Source organism: Haematobia irritans, chromosome 2 (assembly GCF_050003625.1).
Source record: "Haematobia irritans isolate KBUSLIRL chromosome 2, ASM5000362v1, whole genome shotgun sequence".
Classification (NCBI taxonomy): Eukaryota; Metazoa; Arthropoda; class Insecta; order Diptera; family Muscidae; genus Haematobia; species Haematobia irritans.
Genome location: NC_134398.1, coordinates 233,934,668 through 233,942,222, shown reverse-complemented (window position 1 = coordinate 233,942,222; position 7,555 = coordinate 233,934,668).

The window sequence follows — 7,555 nt, the reverse complement described above, 5'->3', positions numbered from 1 at the left end:
GGCACATATTGATTTGGAGTAAATTTTTGCCACAGATGCCAAACAAAAATTTATGTAAATCGGTAAGATGAGTTTATCCTTTTTTTTATTAAATGCATTTTTAACGAAATTGACTATTTCGTACAGGGAGTATAATATCAGTGTTATATATGAAATGTTATTGTCATGGTTGTTTCTCCTAAAAATCCTCGTACATGTCCAACAAAGTCTTGAATGGGCTTCATAGGTAATAAATGCATTTGGTTATTATTACTTCGTTTAAAATGTCCATAAGCAACAATTTTATGCAATTTAAACCTTTAAACGGTTTGGAAGATTTTATACAAGGGATATATTTATCTCAACATTAAAAAAAATAATAATTATGCTAAATGCTTGTATTTCAGGCATATTTATTATTTGTTTTTATCTCCCAAAAAAAATCAAATTATTCACAATTGATCAATAAAGAAATATTGAAATGAACGATTTTAGCTGTATTACATAAACAAATATATTAAAAAAATTATTTGAAGAAAAAAGATATAGAATTTATATTGTACCCTAAAAACAAACCTTTTTGGCTATTTTACCTTTTTCTCAAAGTGTAATTTATATTCTTTTCAATTTGTTCAGTAATTGCATATATATTGAAAGATTCCATTATGACATCTCTGCTGGCACACAAAATTAAAAGATTTAAGTCATAAACTTGCAATTCAAAATTAAAAGACTTAAGTCACAAACTTGTTTTCCATCGTATTACGTGAAGAAATTTTATTCTTTATAATTGTTTTGCTTTCTACAGTTAAATTCTTAGGTGATATTAGTAGAAAAATTAATTATAATTTTTTCACTACACAGAAAAAAGTACTAGAACTATCTCGTGCGAAAATTGAACTAAATTGTATTTGAGATTCATTAAATTAACGAAAATTTTCTGACATTTTTGGATTTATAATTACCATTTACGAAATTCATCTTTCTCGAAAAGAAAAAAATAACTAAAAATAAAGAAAAAAATCTTAGGCGCCAGATCATTCCCATTTTAACCATGCTGTAGTTCATTCTTACTATTTTTGAGAAGTATACGAAAAACTTCTTCTGTTTTAGTTAGAATTAGAAACAATCGTTGGGCTGGGGAAAATGTCTTACAAAATTTTAAAAATAAACAAACAAAAAAAAAAAATAATAAAATTTTTGCAATAAATATTAGATCATTTTAAGGAGCCACCGTGGTGCAAAGGTTAGCATGCCCACCTTGCATACATAAGGTCGTGGGTTCGATTCCTGCTTCGACCGAACACCAAAAAGTTTTTCAGCGGTTGATTATCCCACCTCAGTAATGCTGGTGACATTTCTGAGTGTTTCAAAGCTTCTCTAAGTGGTTTCACTGCAATGTGCTGTCGGCTATAAAAAGGAGGTCCCTTGTCATTGAGCTTAACATATAATCGGGCAGTACTCAGTGATAAGAGAGAAGTTTACCACTGTTGTGTCACAATGGACTGAATAGTCTAAGTGAGCCTGATACATCGGGCTGCCAACTAACCTAGTTCATTTTAGAATCAGTTTTACAACAGACTTTTTTTTCTGTGTAGTGTCTATTACAACGTTTAACGCTTAACTACAATTATTCGGCCAAACATGGGTCTCTATTGCAGTAGGCTAAACATTTGTTATATCTTCGTGCTATTCACTTTTGTAGAACCATATCAGAAATGGCTTAGAAATAATTAGATCCCTTTTGGGTAGTGATAATTGTCTCTTGATATTACAAATACAGCCTCCATGAATGGTGCATGGCGGTAGATTGGACTTTCTCGTTCATTCGAAGGAATAATATAAGGCAAGGTAATACCAAAAATGTTTACTATGGTTTCTGGGATTTGTGTGGCCACATTTTGCAAAATCATTTCAATGTGGCAAAAAAATCATTAAATAATGTTCGGTCTCTTATATATCGAACACATTTGTTCTTTAAATAAATAAAACAAGAACAAAAATGACAATAACGACGATGACGATGACAATCATAGGAGCGACAAGAAATGTCGGTCGATCACTTGAAACGGTAATGTTGAAAATTTATTGTTAAAACAAAAATGGTCATCTAGACGACAGCATTTGACGGCAGTGCCATTACCACTGCCAACCAGTCAGTTGGTTTTGTTAGCCAAGTTTATGGTCAAGATCACTTGTTGTTGCACCACATGGTGTACGCAGTAAATCTTAGCAGCCGTCGAAATATGAGGCGTCAGATGCTTTGACGAGCACAAAAAAGAAGAAAAAAATTAACGACAATGAAAAAATGTGCTAAAACAACAATGTTTTACTTAGTATGTTTTGTAAATCAAGGCATTGGATGCTTTGCAGCTATTCTATTGTGCTATTGAATTCCACAGTGATGTTGTTGTTTTTCCAATGTTGACCATAAATTATTAGATTTATTGTCAATTCAAGCATTGAAGGTAATGTGGGGTAAGACCAGTGGAATTGATTGTGATTGCCTATTATTCTGGACCAAGTTTTCTTTGTCGTCCTCTAATTACAAACATTGCTGGTTCCATTTTATCTGACTGCCATCACTCAATTGATGTCAATGGCAATGAAGTTGCACCTGAGGCTAACGATGACGAAGATGTTGATGATTTGATGGCAATGCGTGGAATACTCAATATGATTGATAGCGGGAAGTATTCAAGGAGGTCGAGCTGTTGGAGGCCTTATTACTGGTTACTGCCAAATTGGTTATTTTTCATCTCTATAGCAAGTATTCGTCAATAGTGAAAATTGCGATTTGCAGCCTGCATATGGAAGATAACAAAGATCAAATAACCTCTCAGTAATACTGACGACATTGCTGAGAATTTCATTGAAACTTTTCTATTAGTGCTGTCTATAATGTTCGTCTCGGAGATCCTTTTTTTTAGATGTAAGTAGAAACGAACATGCCAATTCCAGGAGTGATTGCTTCACAATTCGAAAATAAGTGCATGTGGAAGGCATTCTTATGCTATAATATTATTCGCCTTTCTAAGGGCCTTCCAATATAAAGTTTAAACCCTTTTTTCGCCTTCTGTCACATACATATGTGGGTTCGCCTTTGAGTGACCATTGCATCTACTATTTTGCCTCGTTTAACGGTGTCGTACTACATTTCTGAATGGTTACAAGTGAGTAGTGCGACCAGACGCCACACATTGCTGGCGCCACTGGCGCTGAAAACGCCATCATCACCATTTATGGCTTCCTAGAGACAATCGTCAATATCTCGTCAACCAACTATCCATCCATCTACAATAATCAAACGCCACCATATCACATAACCTTGGTCCAGGCAAATGGGATGCAATACGGCAAGAAGGATGTTTTCTTGTATTTCTATAAAAGGGCAAGAAATCGTTATGGTCCATTGAGGAGTATCTTGTGATTGCCATCATGATTCGAAGAGTTTATAACCCCAATACCGCTAACAATTCATATTCAAAATCCATGGCCATATCCAGTGGATATGGTCTTCTATTTCTTGTGACAAACAAATTTCTAACAAGTGTTTACTGTTGTACCTTTTGGTTATAGCTATAGCTATTTGTTGGCAAAAGTTGTCGCCAGAAATCAAATGTCACGATAATGACCATCTTTGTATCTACATTTGTTGCTAAGGTCTACCCCTTTAGCAAAACATCAATGAATAGAGGACTCCGTTTGGGCCAACCATATCTCAAGCTATGGTTGATGTTTTCTATCATCTCTCACGCATTTAGCTGTTATCCATATGGCTTAAAACTAACGTTTGTGTTTGTCAGTCTTTTTTTTGGGGATATACCGTCTACTGTTTGCCCATTTACCTGGCTGGTGAATTGGCAACCACAAATCAGATATTCATTCGAAACACACAAAAACAACAGAGAGACATTCACATGAAGAGATGGTGGCCATGATGATCTGCAGTGTTATATGCCAAAGGGTATTTGTATGAGAAAGAAAGTTTTCTTAGAAAGAAAATTTCATTTTTTTTACAAATTGCGTCCGAAATTAGGACAACAAGGTGCAAGGAAAAGCCAAGAGATACAACACATTTCATTGTTTTTTGGTTAATAGAATTTTATATTTAGGATACAAACTCCTATGTTGTAGGAAAAGCTTGAATGTCTTTTATTTACAATTCTTTATAATTAATGACTATTTTTCCTTACTAAATATGCAATAAAAGAAAAATGAATAATCACAAGATTAGGAATAAAATTTCTCTCAGTAGGAGTACAATTTAATCTTGGAAATGCTCTCGTGTATAACCAATACTAAGCATTACTTTTTTCGTTCACAGATATTAGTCTAATATCCTTGTTTTGATGCCTACTCTAATATGGGACAATTGTTTGCATTAATGAAGATACAACGAAGTCATCCATATATGATATAATTCTCAGTTAATCGGTATGTAGAATATGGGATCATTGACAATTTGTTAGAACACTGTCAGTGTTAGTTTACATTTTACCCATACGAATACTTCAACACATGTATTTATAAACCTTGCTACCTAGACAAGAAATTAAATCTAAGATCTTCTTTGAATATTTTATTACCTGTAGACAAGGTTGTAGATAAGTTCATATTTTATTAGCATGATTTTGGCCATGGATTTTCGATAACGATAAATCGCATGGGCATTAGTCATTTGAATCAAAGTCAATTCAATCCAAATGAAGTACCCCTTTCTCTGGGACTAACTATGCATATGCTAAAGAGGCTTGGCTAATCACTATTGAAGATACGCTAAAGATCCATGGATGATCGTATGGGAGTAATGAAACAAAGCGATGATGACGATAATTTAGCTTCCTAACAAATTTGCATATTATGTTGTTGGAATTGTTACCGTGTTGAGATTAATGTCGTAAATTTGCAATTAAAGTCATGTTTAGTTTTGTTTTATCAACATTTGCCGTTTGGTTGGCTGGCTCATCCATTGACTGATGTCCATTTATATTTGTCGAATGAGCCTTGAGTTCAAAGCTTGGGAAAAATGAATATGGCCATAGTAAAACATAAAACACTTGTTTTAAGCCTCGTTTGATCTATGCATGTATTTGTTTAATTTATTTGATGTTTTCAGATTGATGACGCAAAGCACTGAGATGATGATAACGATGATGGTGAGACTTAAATTAAAAGTCTTCAATAAAGATTCGATATGTGTCAGTCTAAGTCTAATGAAAAATTAAAAATATTTGATATCTGGTAAAGTATAAGTAAAGTGAAATGCTGAAGAAAAGTGAAAACAAGGTTTAGTGTTATTCGAATTTAAAAACAAAACTCGTCACAGTCAATGGCACTGGAAGAATTCACGGGAGTTTTTTATATACACTTCCCCGTGATCTCTTAGTGGCATCCATGGTGAGGGTTTAACAACTACAAATAAGTGAAACAAAAAATAATAAGACAAATTGGAAAAAATGTCTGTGAGAAAAAATATAAATGTTGATGAAAGCGATCCTCTAATAGAATTGACAATCAGGAAATTAATTTCTGGCCGATTCAACATACAATGCGGAGTGTTATATGGAAAATCTGTGAAAAATATGTTAACGGACGAAAAATAATAAAGACAACCGTTATTTAGAAGGCAGAACAGTGATGCTACAAATATCTACCAAATGAATGGATGTGTTGAGCAAACGTTAGCCCGGTCACACCGAATATAGTGGCGATGTGGATGTTTGTGTCTTAAGTCTTTTGTTTTCCCTTTAATACATGGACAGTGTATGCTTCTATTCTATGCTTGGGTTTTTGCTGTTTTCTCTCAAATTAATGGTTGCTAACGAAAGCTGAGTTTAAGAAATTTGTAGATTACATGCTTGTGTGTGTCTTAAGTCTTTCGTTTTGTCCCCCAAATGTATACTGTAAGTCTGAAATATTTTTTTTTTCACTGTGTGTTCAACGTTTTCTAGTGATTATATGAAATCGACAGTTAAGAAGCAGATTTTATTGTCTCTTAAGTCTTTTGTTTTCGCCCAAAGCATGAACTTGTTATTTTTTGTCACAGTGTATGGACGCTGCTTAGTGGAAAAGGCTCTCCAAATGTATTTGTTCGGCATTAGTTATCAACCTTGAAGAATTATATCTTTCACACACGTCATCTTTTTTACAGAAATTAAAAGGCCAAAGACCTCAAGTCTTGCCCAGATGGGAAGATGGCAAAAACAATGGTTTTAGAATGCGAAGACAAGAATCCAAGACATACTAGATGGGGGATAACAATGAGGAAATATTGAAAAAGGAAAGATAGATAAAAAGTTCGTTTGGGTGTTGAAGAGCTAACAAAAGGAAAACAAAATAAAAATACACATACTTACCTTAGTTGTGCCATTACACAATACCATCATTAGCTTGGCATGTCATGCCATGGTGCTATGGTATACGGTTATGGTTTTTGAGTTGAGAAAAAGAGGCAAAATCTTGGGGTAAATTGGGGTTTTGGACTCAATGGTCTGGAAATATTGCATCTACCCGATCAGCCCAAGTATTCTGTCGTAGTTATTTTATTTCCTTTGGAAGAATACAAGAAAAACGAACAAAGAGGGGAATTTAGAGACCAAAAAAGTCATATTCGCAAACAGGCAACATGGACTGATAGAAGTAGAGGTGAAATAATAAAAGAAAAATCCAAGTACTGGAAACATTGGAAGCACGTAATGCCGTAATAAAAGGTTATGTGCTTCAAGCCGACAAAAACAAAAACCATCACAGAACAGTGAGCATTCTATGCGGCATATCTACGACCGTGGTGGCAATGGCATTACACCATTTTTCTGGCATATGCAGTACCGCTTTTTAGTTCACGTCATTTCGGTTCGGTTCGTTTTGTTTGGTTGGTTGGGATTTCGTTACACTTGTTGCTCGCCATGGCCTTTTGTTCTTGTCTAAACAGTTCAGTTGATTGTTTTTCTGTATTCAATTCTAGCGTTTTTTGCATTAGTTTCAGGCTTCAGTGATTTTATGCATAAATTATGTTTAATTTGTTCTCAACAACAGAATATTCTTCAACATAGCATTCTCCTCTTCCAATCACCAACGAAAAACGGAAAGACGGCATAAAGAAATCCCCCTCGTAGTTAAGGAAAAAAAATTAAAAACGCGAGATGTTCTGTGCCAGGCTTCAGTTGGTTTCGTACCCTTCTTCGTTAGCCATAGCCGCGTTCCGAGATAATTTATGTAAATGTTACATTCTTCACTTGTTCAGCATTGCCTGGCTATTCCATCTACTAATATTCTTTCACAGGTACTAAATTTTACACAAAACAGCCATCATCTGTCGAGCAATTAATTATTTTTTGTTTGCTCAACATAATAGCAACAAAATCGCAATATTTCAGTTAGACGCTAGTCTGGGTTAGTTTATGTTTCCGCTTACCATCATCCAACCAGTCATTCGTCCAATCATGCTAAGCAAGTAGCGTTTTGTTTATCTGCGAATAATGATCGAATGCCAAGAATCTCGAATATGTGAAATGTAGTGAGGGTCCAATAGCCTGCTTTTTTGCGAAAGTTAATTAGAGCAATATTTTTACAA